Here is a 13044-nt window from a genome sequence, read left to right on the forward strand (position 1 = left end):
TGCATATCTAGCAAGCAAATCGGAATAAAGGTATTCCGTCAACTGATACAACCTGAGTAGTCGGGTAGAATTTATTTAATTTTCAATGATTGTTTGTTTGCATTAATCTTGGCCTATAAACATGTCTTTTCTTTTTTCATTCGCGTATTTCTTGTATTGAATGGTGATATGACGAGTGTTGATTTTTATTTATATACTTTCTACCAGTTGAGGAATACTCGCTCGTATAAGGAGTATATTTGTATGGCAGTTATATTTGATGAATGTATATATCCAGCTGCGTTCATGCATGACATAAACGTATTTCAGGCAAATGTTCGTGGGATAATAGATGGTGTTGGCCAGGGACGTGTGAGGAGGATCTTGCATCAGGTTGCACTTGTAGAAATGGATTCCGAACAGATAAGGATTTAACTTCAGCAAGATGTCAACGTAAGATGACTTTTATATGAGAAATCTTATTTTGTGTTAAAGAATAAAATATAAAGTTTTGAATTGTTAGGTTACAATTATTATTTATGAGAATTATCAAATCAACAAAAAAAATAAAAAAAAGTACATGAATGTGAAAAAATAGTCTGAGTATTTAGTACCTGTTAATTTTGTTAGCAAATAATTTTCGAATATTTCAATACGCATACAATATGGACAAGACCAGAGGAACATCCATATTCATGAGGTTGAAATGAACGACAACGCAAAGTACGATTTATCTCTCCTTCCAAATTTGCAATTCTTAAAATGTATGTATCATCATGTGTATGTAATTTTGTCATTATGAAATTCCAAAGTTGAAATACTTGATTTTTAACATAGCAACTCAACAGTTAACCCGTTTTTGTTTAATAATTGCAACTCAAACTATGCAACTATGCCATTCAAATTTTAAATCAGAATTTTGTATGAAATAGTTGAAGAAGTCGCGTTCAACTGCCGAATTACACTGTTACAAATTATGAGAGTCTATGTTGAAATTTCAAATCGTTAATTCTAGAATTGCAATTGAAATATTTGGCTCAAAGTAATTTAAAAAATAATCGAACTTCAATATTCTTAAAGAGTTGTAATACTAGGCATCTGTCTATTTGAGCTTTTGTTTTTTGCCAATTGATGCGGGACTTTTCGTTTTGAATTTTTCTCGGAGTTCAGTATTTTTGTGATTTTACTTATTTCCTATGAAATTAAATTTTTAACGTTTTCTCGTAGCTAAAAGATTACCATCAATAGAAAGCTGTCTCACCACAGCAATAACATCTGACAATACGAAAGTAGTATCAAATATGGGTACGTCAAAATGCTCTGAACAAAACAATTTATATGGCAGAAACCAAGTCCAGCAATTCATCGTAGACTTGGACATGGAATTCAAAATCGGGGATAATGATTTACAGAGTCCGGCATTTATTAAAACTTATCTCTTTGGAATAACGGATGTGGAAATAGGGTTAGAAAAGGTCACAGTTACAGGTAATGCTTAACTTTAAAAGATAAATGTAACAAGAAGCCAGAAGAAATATGAAAATTATCGATAGAATGATCTTTGTTTTCGATTAGTATCCATTTTCTTAGATTGTTTCATGTTGGCATAAGGGTTTGAAGTATCAATTTCTTGCAAGTAAAGGGTTTGAAAAGTTTATGTGTTTTAGATAATCTTTAATAACTGTTATTTCGCATTCGAATAAAAATATATTTTTAGTATTAATTTTTTAGGAAAGAATCATTCATTTGGTACAACACACATTAAAAATGGCACTGCATCAATCCCAAAACCGGATTATCAGTCAAAAAATATAGAAATACCAGTGCTAATTAATTTGACGCAAGGAGAAAGGTAAAGAGCAAATAGTTAAATTAATTATTTCAAACCAAAGTTATTTCAAATAAACTAAGGTGCAAACAACAAACAGCAACTAAAAACAAACCCCGATATTCTCTCTCTCTCATGTTGATAATAAAATATCTTCAGCTCGAGGTAAAAAAATTGAAAAAAGATTGTCTTACCGATAACTGACCTAACAACATGCAATGGCGTTATACTTACTGTATGGGTATTGTTTTAGGTCTATTAGGGTATTAACAGTTGAACATTTATTCATGACTATTTTATGTATTGATTTATATCTAGATTTTAAGTCGTTTGTTTTCCTATTATTCATGTTTTTACATAAATTCTGTCAATGCTGTTTTTGTATATAATACTTTCAGGACTTATTTTGTAGCTTATGTCTGACATATCGCGCTAAAGGTGGAGGATATCTTGTATCAAAGAAAGAGAATGAATTAAAACACGTACCATATGAAAAAACTGAAAAATCTAGGCAGCTTTGTTACATTTACGATAGGGAACCACCAGTGTTTCGTCCTGGCAATGATATACATCGAACTGAACCACTGAAACTTTCAGAAAGGTTAACTAATTCAAGTTTCATAAAAGTGTCTTTCGGTGGTTGGTCTGATCCATATCCTTCTCTTGGAACGTCTTCGCTTGCTTCTGGGATAGAATCTTATGAATTAAGTGTTTACGAGGTAATAGAAGCAACAACTGGAACATTAATGAGAGATACACATGCTGTTGCGTTTTACAACTATTCAAAAGACATAACAGAAGTTGAAATACAATTACCAGAGAAAAATCCAATGTTGTATGCCATTGTTTTAGAAGTGAAAGATAAGGCGGATAATGTGAGGCAGGCTAGGAGATTTGTTTTGCACGACAACTCGTCATACGTAGTGAAGAATGATGATATTCCTTTCAGTGTAGTTTCAGCATCAAACAAAACAAACAATACATGGCAGGTACATTATAGTAGTATCTGTTATTCATGGAAAAATAGATTTTTTAACAACAAATACAAAATAAATAACCCTTTTCGTAAAATTAAGACGGATAACATAATAGAAGGCATTTACGATCAATTATCTGGTGTTTTACCTGTAAAAGGCATGGACAATATCAACGGATTGAATGAATTTTTCTATACATTATTACGCAACGAACATTTTTTTGTAGTTTCTGGAAAGGTTATGAATTTTACGTCACAGTCTATTTGTCTCAATCCTAGTATGAACGATGGTGACACATTCATGCTCCGTCTCCAAGCCAGAGACATCATGAACCATACACTCAATGATAGCATACAAGTTCATATCGACCGATCTGTACCGGAAATAGCTGATATATGGTTAATTCGAAACGGAAAGAAACAATTGTTTGTTCATCATAGTTCAGACTTATCTGCCATTTATTTAGAGTTTAAGGCATTCGATTTACACAGTGGAGTACGGGAAATTAAATGGGCTTTTGGTCTCCAAGAAAATAAAACCGTCTTGATAGAAAAAGCATTAGCTGTGGAAGAAGCAAACAACTCAGTAAGTTATTGTTTTGATCATGAAGCTTTAAAAATTATTAAAATAGTATACATAAGAAATTTATTACATTATATATTTGTTATTTCATATTTAAAGTTAAATTGATTCATAGTTTCATAGTTTATCAAAGAAGACTGCGTATCAGGAGCATATTATACACAATATTATTAACAACATAGTTCATAATACAAACAGTCTACATTTTTAAATTATACGTCTTCAGAAATAAGTCTGTGTTTATTACAGTTCTAAATTAGACAAGCATCTTTTCTACCTTTTGAATAAAAGTTGAGAAACTAGACAGCACATTGCTATAACAGTATTTAAGCATGCCAAATACTTTTTTTTCATTTGGATATTTTAAATAATAAGAGGTATGAACTTCTTCCTTAAATCCGTAACTTCAAAATTGGTACATTAACATATAGTGTATACATCCCCACGAACAGCTTTACAAAGAGGACAAATTCTCTCATTTCGTGGTACATTTCTCCATCTTGCTGTCTCGATGGGAAACTTTGTATTACATACCCTTAATTTACATATATTTACTCTATGACCTAACCTTAATTTTAACAGATATCCCCCCCTTTTGATGAGTTGTTTTTATCAGAGAACCATTTTTTGATAAACTGGTCCTGGTGACGCTGCCTGACATTAATTTTTATATAATTAAAATCAACTTGCTTCGGAATATTATATAGTTCACAAAAGCCACAGTCGTTAAACACAGATTTTACATAGTTAAACAACTTGAAATTATAACCTTCATGCTCATGCATGTACCAAAGTAACTTATACAGTTTACCCGATAGTTTTTTTTATCATCTGTTGCTAGCTTGTGCAAAAGACACATTTTTCAACTTGATCTGCAGCTCAAATAGAAATCTTCCAAGTTCCCCATACACCATAGAGTTTGGCATAGATGATCGCACTCCCAAACTGCGCTTACAAAACTGATGTAATTTTTCAGTATTATTTTTATTTTCAAACCCCCATATTTCCCATATGAATCTTTAGTTTCAATAATTTCATTACATAGTTAAAAAGTAACATTCTTATTAAACTTTCTCTTTGAAAAAATTACAATCTTTGTTTTTGATACATTAACAGTGAGTTTCCACTCAAAACAATATAGCTAAAAAACATCCAGATCCCTTTATAACTCTTCTGCCGACGCCGCAAAAATAAATTGTGTCATCGGTATACAGAAGAATGAATAACTTGATATACAAATCAAGATTCTCTGTAAATTTTTCATTAATAACTTTAAGACCATCAACATAGTTTTCATCCAGATACTCCTCCAAGTCATTCATGTATAAGGCAAAGAGAAAAGGTGACAGTTTTTTCTCCCTATCTTACACCTACCTCACACGGGAAAAAAAATGTTTTTTTAGTCCTCCATTTTTAACACAAGACTTAATATACATGCTCATAAGCCTGTTATCTTTCATTAATCAGTGTTAAAAGAAATAAACATCCAAACTTGATTTTTTTACTGCTTCTTTAACGATCGCCCTGAATTTCTTCCCTGATGATATCAATAATAGACGTGAACCCCCCTAAAAAAAAACAGACACAAATTATTAAATTGATGAATTTCTATAAATCATATTGTGTCCATATTTAAACTGCTACAATTCTTGAAAGGTTGTAAACACATGAAACAGTGATTATCAAAAATGTGCAATAAACACCAAAGCAGATACTAGTACGGTCTCTCTTTTTTATAATGAATATACTGAATAACATCCTTTAGATCATTTAAAGAGCTGAGTCGCTCATACACCACTGATCAGAATGATTTAATATTGTTGTTCGGCTTCAAAATTCGTGCTGTTAACAAACACTGCAAAAACTTCAAAGATGGCGTATGTTTGAAAGCTTGTCATTATTAAGTTGATAAAAACTACTCCATGAACACAACTGATATAATAAAAGTTCGACATCGATGGCGGAATATCTGCATGATATGTACGGGGTCCTTACGATTCTCTACAACAGTTTACGTGAAATCTAAAATTTATAGCATAGAAAGGCCGCGGATAAAATTTAGAACAGTTATGTTTCATACGATTTTTTTTTTTGTGTAAATTGTAGATAAAATTAATAATTCTGTTGATATATTTACGTTTTCAAATATACCTTTTTAATGAAAAATATTCCATCGTATGAGAAAAGCCCATAACACAGTGGTGTACAGTTGTACCGGACTATAAAACATGATTGAATATTGAGATAACAAAAATTAATTAATGAATTTTCCAAAAATATAATATCACAACAGAAAAAAAAATTAAATTCACGTAATATTTACTTCTTGATTGGATGTTACAGTAAAGTTATGAAAATATTTTTTACAATAGAATTTGTGCACCAATACAACGACTTGTTACTGTCCGATGATTGGCGAGTGTACATCAACAACGTATGTGGCAGAACTTAAAAAGTTGAAAACACTTAATAAACATAACGGAAACCATAACAGGAGATATTTCTTCACCGTGACAGCAACAAACAACGCCTTTCTTGTCGCTTACGACCATATAGACATATTAGTTGATGAGTCTCCTCCGGAAGTAGGCGTGGTTTTGGAAGGTCCTGTAGGCAGTCCTGATATAGACTATACAAGTATAAATAAATTCACTGTACACTGGCACGGATTTATTGACCACGAGAGTGGTATCAAGTTGTATAGAGTAGGCATAGGTAGAAACTGTATCAACAATTTGAATAACAGAGAAGCCGGTAAAATGAACGGTTCTTTTGTACTGGAAACCACACATGAATCTATCAAATTAGCGTTTCCAGATGGTCAAGGCAAATATCACGTGACTGTTATAGCGTTTAATCACGCAATGAGTCCTTCAAAGATTGCTTGTTCAGACGGAATAACATTCGATGAAAGTGTTCCTGAAATAGTAAACGTTAGCATTAAACATGCAAAAACTGTAAAAACAATCGGTTGTTATGACGGTGTTCCATGGCTTGTAAAACAAAATTTGTCAAGAAATAAGTTATTTGGTGATGAATGCAGTAAATTATGCACAAACAAGAGTAATGACGACATGTTAAGTTTACTTCCTATAATACAGGAAAATACAGGCGAAGGTACAGCAGTATCATCTTTTATGTGCCGCACTATTAGTTGTTATAAACAAAACTTAATCTATACCCCGACGGATCTTTTTCAAATGACATGGGATATCAGTGAAGATTATAGCCAGATATCTAATGCCTTTGTAGGATTTGGGACAGATGCATCTGTAATTGACAGTCCTAACTTAATGGCTTATACTAAAACACATCACATCACAAGTTATGTCCAACATCATCCAGGTTTTATCGGAGAAAAAACTATATTCATATTTATCAAAGTGCAAAACAGAGCTGGACTAGAGCAGAAGATTTGGTTTGGACCAATATTAGCTGATGAAACACCACCCGTCTGTCAGGCAATTCCAACGCCAGTTGTTGATAATGGATTTGTTATTGCTCAATGGGATAAGAAAACATTTTACGACACAGAACAGACAGAAGAAATTGGATCAGTAATGTTTCGTGTTGGTAAGTCAAGAGTATATCTAAGTTAATAAAAACAAACATATAAATATAATAAAAAAAAGAAGAGAGACCTTAATGGAACAGAATTGAACAAACAAACAAAATAACATCAGTAACATTTCGTATAGGCAAGTTGGGAACGAACTACGTCATAAAATAAACAAGCTAAATAAGATCACTAAAGCGTCTAGTACATGTAGTAGTTATGTTGGAAAAGTGAAAATGGTTAAGGGAACAGGACAAAAACCTACACAATCTATTGTCTCATGTTTCGGGAGGTATGGCACACAAAAACATCTTTCGCTACTCTAGATTCTGTTTTATCTGTCTAAAGACAAGATCATGTAATTGAGGGAGTGTCTATTGTTACAGTATATAACATTAGTTTTTTGCATCGTTTATTATTTGGTACATAATGCAGGTAGTTATCTTTCTCGTTTTGAATTATTTTACAATTTTCATGTCGAAAACGTTAATGGCTTGCAATGTGGTAGGACTTTTGATAATCGATAACGTTGTTTTTTTTACATTTTGTTTACAACGAAATGGTAAGGACCATCTTAGGGTCAAAACTATGTAGAAAATTTAAAGCGTATAGTCCATGTAGTGTTTTGTAAACCATTGTGGTCGATGATTTTAATTGTTGCAATGAAAATGTCAATATAAAAAAGAAGATGTGGTATGATAGCCAATGAGACAAATATCCACAAGAAACCGAATGACACAGAAATTGCCAATACCCCATAGTCAGCTATAAAAGGCCCCGAAATGACAATATAAAACAATTCAAACGAGAAATCTTACGGCCTAATTTATGTACCAAAATTGAACGAAAACATACATTTAACACATTAAACAAAAGACAACTACTGAATTACAGACTCCTGACGTTAGACCGGCACATACATAACGGCACATACATACCGGATATGGCTGGGTAAAACATGTTATCGGGATCCCTACCCCCCCCCCCCCCCCCTCAGTTTGTCTTTAACTTTTAGTTTAAGTATCGTTTTAGTATCTTCCGTCTCTCTCGTTTAAAATATTATCCATTAAAACGCATACTCTACGAGTGCAGTTAGGGCTTCAATCAAAATCTTCCCGGAAACTCAGAAACACATTTTGATTATTTGTACGAATTCTTTGTTAATAACAGTTAAATTGCTGAATCGAAATAATTCAGCAGAAATTTATATTCAGCATACAGTTTTACTAGGGCATTTGTGTTTTGCTTAAATATTTTTAATGAATTATTCAAAAAGAAATATACTTCAAATTGATGTTTTGTTAAGTACGCCAATTAAGAAACCAGAAAGTAGTTATTTTAGTTTTCTGTGGAAAGGAAGTGCAAGGCTATTTAGACGCAACAACATTTATTAAAACGAATGACAGTCAATATTTGATCGTTTTATCCGTTAAAAGATATAATGAGCCTGGAGGCTCATTTATGATATATCATGACAGTTCAATTACCATGATTACCAAAATGTAACATGGATTAAACATAGCGCGCGCTTCAACCATTAAATGTGATACATATGATGACCTAGGACATATTGTAGTGACACTTTCTACGTTTAAAGAGAACACAGCACGTAAATAAGTGTTTGTTTTGTTGTAACTTTGTTTATTCTTATCGTTACTTTTTTTACAAGTTTACATTTGAAAGAGTTAAACTTATTTATGTTATTAATATCATTGCAGCCGTCGACAATAAGTATGTAACATCATATCTAGAGTGGGACATCAAAGCACACGGTGGTCAGTGTGGTCTGCATCACCAGTGCATCAAATACCCTGTAAACAAGTTACAAATGTATGATTCAGAGAAAAACTTTTACTTCTATATTCAAATGCACGTGTATAACTATGCTGGACATTTTTGCAGTATCAATACACCTTCTTTCAAATTACCACAAATTCCACCTAGACACGGATTAGTTTTAGATGTTGACCCTGAAGGGTTTTATCAAGATTTGGATGTTATATATGACGCTAAAGTTTACTGTTTTGTAATGAAAGGTTTTACAAATGAGGAGATTGAATTGAAGTAGGTGTCGGTACTGTTAAAAAATCTGATGATGCATTAGTTTTTCACGTGTTTAACACAACCTACGAAGAAAGAGTGTGCGAATCTATAGGCCAACTTAAAACAGAGAAAAAGTATTATGTGACTGTCAAGGCATCTTATACAAATCAGGAAGTTTACAGATTATCATCAGATGGGTTTGTGATTTTAAACAGTACCACTGTAACGGCATCTATGATGATTTATCATGGTATTCCATGTGGAGTACAAAACTTATTAAACAAATGGATTATCGCATCATCGCATAATGTACTTCAACTTTTTAAACCTATTCAATATGGCGTCACTCATTCGTTGCTAACGGATTATACAAACGCATCAGTTAGAATATTAAACACTAATGTACTTGTCATATCACGAAGACAAATTTTGAATCAGATGATTGTAACATTTATTCCTTTAGTTTCCGTCTTTAATATTTCCATCGATGTAGACAGCAATAATTCGAATAAATCTTCAAACATTACATTTTTTCTTCATCAGTGTGATCCAGACATGGAATTGCAATCTTCGACTACATTCCTACCTGTTTACTGGTCAATTGGCGAGGAATATAAGCAGTATGTATCACATTATGAAGTAGCACTATGCCAAATGACAAATGATACTACTTGTGAAGGCAGACTTTTGTATGAATCGATTGGAACGGATCGATATAAATATTTTCATGGAAATTTTAAAGAATCAGTTTATAAGGTATTTGTTAAGACGTGTTTTGGATTGAAATGTCTTAAGCCTTCCATTTCTAGTGACATTGTAGTTGAAATAGTAGCACCCAAGAACATAAAAGTTCAGGCTTCGCTTCATTTGGCGAATAATTGCATCAACACAACTGTAAGATGGCAGAAATCACCTTGCACCGTATTGTATAAGGAAACCATTCCAGCTGGTTACAGATGGTCATTATTCAAAGAGAGAGGCAATACAATGCTTACAGACTGGCAGGTTTATATAGGAAAAGAAACTGATGAAAACAAAGAAATTTTTACGGTAAATTATATAGTGATCACTTACTAAATTTTGATTGGTTTTGAAAGTATTCTAATTAAAAGAATATCAGTTTTCGAATCCGTACAATCTGTACTCTTCTGCTTATTTATAATCAGAATTGTAAAACAGGTTTACTTTACACTATCACTGCATCTTAGAACCATACATAACGCAAACACCTGAAGACTATATATCTAGCGTTACATGCAGGATGGTTTTAAGTTCGTCAGTCACAATAAAAAATCTTTTTGTTTTGTTATCTAGCTTTTGAATTATAATTGTATTTATACATCTTTTGACGGCTTAATAAACCTTACTTAAAATGACGCGTTTGGTCTCGTTAAAGATAAGCCATGTTTACTTTTCTATCCCAAATGCATGTATTTAGTTTCGATGTTATATTTGTTATTCTCATCGGATTTTGTCTAATGCTTAGTTCGTTTCTGTGTGTGTTACATTGTAATGTTGTGTCGTTGTTCTCTTATATTTAATGCGTTTCCCTCAGTTTTAGTTTGTAAGCCGGATTTGTTTTTTTTTTCTATCGATTTATGAGTTTTGAACAGCGGTATACTACTGTTGCATTTATTTGTTTATGCCTCTTGTGTTTTAAGTCGGGGTAATATTGCTCAATCAATTTTACGTTTTATATGTAGCTTTTTGTAGGCTGGTGTTTTTACCAGTGTTTCATTCGACATACTGTTGGTTTTTAAAGGGACACTAGCTACGAGATATAAAGAAAATTAAGATCATGAATCGTTAATGAAAATGAAATAGTGAAATAATAATTGGCTTAGTTTTTTCAACCACTATTGTTCAATTTTGTCAGAATAAGCTAAGGAACATCAATAATGCAAGTGAATAATTGGATCTCATTGAATCATTATTCATGTAACCTTCATTTCAACACCCTAGCTAGTAATTGAATACGCAGGAATTATGCGTGTGTTCACTTATTAAAAGAAAACGAATTTTATCATTGAAAGTGGAAAAGGGTAAATCATTTGATTGACTAATTTGATCCACAAAAATCATTGTTATAAAGGTAGAAGCGATTGATTGATTGATTGTTGGTTGCTTATCGTCCAGTGGCAAATATTTCATGCAATTTCAGGACGAGAACATGTTAACAATAAATACAATAGGTAGTTCGTGTAAAAATAGAAGCCATTTGGGATGATAGTCGGAGAAATTTGGACTGCCAGTGGAAAATGAGGGTATATTTGATAGGGACAGAAATTTTGCCTTGCAACAGGCCACCTACGCACCCCTCAAAGAGTTGTTGCAAGGGTTCTTAACGTGCACAAAAGCGTGGCACTCTCTTTACACGAGGCATCGGATTTAACGTCCCCGTTCTGACCGGACGTGACTCCGAACTTGAGACATCCCGCACAGCCAAACGAACGCCCAACTTCGGCAAGCGTTTTACTGCCGGTCGGAAGAAGACCAAGTGACCCTATTTCGTTTCCCTAGTCACACTTGGGGATAGGTACAAACGATGATTAACATGTATTCATATTTGTATCTTATCATATGAAATTAAACAGACCTAGAAAAATCCAATTGCACGCGTTCACTATCTATTTACATCTTTAGATATGTTAATATCGCATATATGACCGTCAGAAGTCTTCAAAGGTCAACTAGATAGTTAATTAGATGGCATCTAGACTAAAATACATACGAAATATTGATACATGTTATCGAGCCATTGCCTTGTAAATTGTCTATTTTAGACTTTTGATCATTTAGATATACATTTCAGCACGTTATGAATCAAATCTGCGAATTTCAGTCAAATAAGTTAACAGGTATTTGACAACTAATGGCCCTTTAACTTCGTCCACGGTATTTTCTAATTTTGTCAGTTGCGCATGTTAAACAAAGCTGTTTTAGAAATTTTACAACACTTTCCTTTTGCCATTGTTACAGTCCTATTATCTTATTTCCGATTTTTTCTTAATCGCAGATTGAACCTATCACCTGTTTTCTTCTTTATATATGTAACTCTTGTAGTAAGCAATTAGTACTTTATTGATTGAAGAAATTTTCTTTTGCCGATATTATTGACTGTCTACGGTAGAGTAAACAAACGTAAGTTTTAGATGAAGTAATGGTTTTGTTTCTGCCTTTTTTTATATGAAAATATTTTCATGATGATGTTATACATTACAGGATTCTGACTGTCTTGGGATTCCAGTTTATCTTCATCATGAACTATACGTTTGTATAGAAGCATTCTGTCCATCAGGCGATTTCAAACGTGACTGCAGCAGAGCCACTGTGATAGACGATCCGAACATCTATGACAAAAATATTATTTACGATCTGAATCTGAATAATCCAGTCATTAAGCGCATAGCAGAATTAAAACACAGTTCTAACATTGGAAAATATTTGACAGTTCTTCACGACAATGAGATGGATTTTGCCGAACAGAATGTAAAAATCTCCGGATTTTTACTAGGAGTATTTGAAGTTCCAGTTAAATGGTTTCTTATGAAACATCAAGTAATTCCGTCTGTAGATTGCTCTCTTGACTTGTCATGCTTGTTTTCAACGGATACAACGAACGGTTTCGTTAATTTTGATAATCCATATTTAAAGGAAAACGGATTATTGTATATATGCGCCGTAACAGATTCGTTTCATGGTTGTAGTGATGGATTCCTCGTTGATGATGAAATACTGAAGGGTGGGAAAGTTTCTATACCGTCAAGAAATGGTTATGTAATTGAAGGTTCATCAATTAGTATTCATTGGTCAGGGTTTAGAGGGAATTCAAAAGTAATAGACATGGGATATCCAAATGCAGTTGCATCTTACCAATACGCAGTAGGTAAGAGCAATTATATATGATTATTAAATGTAAATGTTTCTTAACGAAGGACGTAATTTAGTACTTTTTGAACCTAGAAAACAGTTTCTGCCTCGAAAACCAAAGTATATAAGTTGTAAGAATAAAACGAAATGTGTAAAATTGAACTAGATAATTACATAAAAAAATTAAATTATAATGATAGGTATGGTTA

At 32.8% G+C, this 13044-nt stretch overlaps 1 pseudogene; it reads left to right on the forward strand.

Annotated features, from left to right (window-relative positions):
• Window positions 1–1358: 1358 nt before the first annotated feature.
• The window catches only part of LOC139526730 (uncharacterized), a 39933-nt pseudogene continuing 28247 nt past the window's right edge, over window positions 1359–13044 (forward strand).

The sequence above is a fragment of the Mytilus edulis genome, chromosome 6 (genome assembly GCF_963676685.1).
Source record: "Mytilus edulis chromosome 6, xbMytEdul2.2, whole genome shotgun sequence".
Taxonomy (NCBI): domain Eukaryota; kingdom Metazoa; phylum Mollusca; class Bivalvia; order Mytilida; family Mytilidae; genus Mytilus; species Mytilus edulis.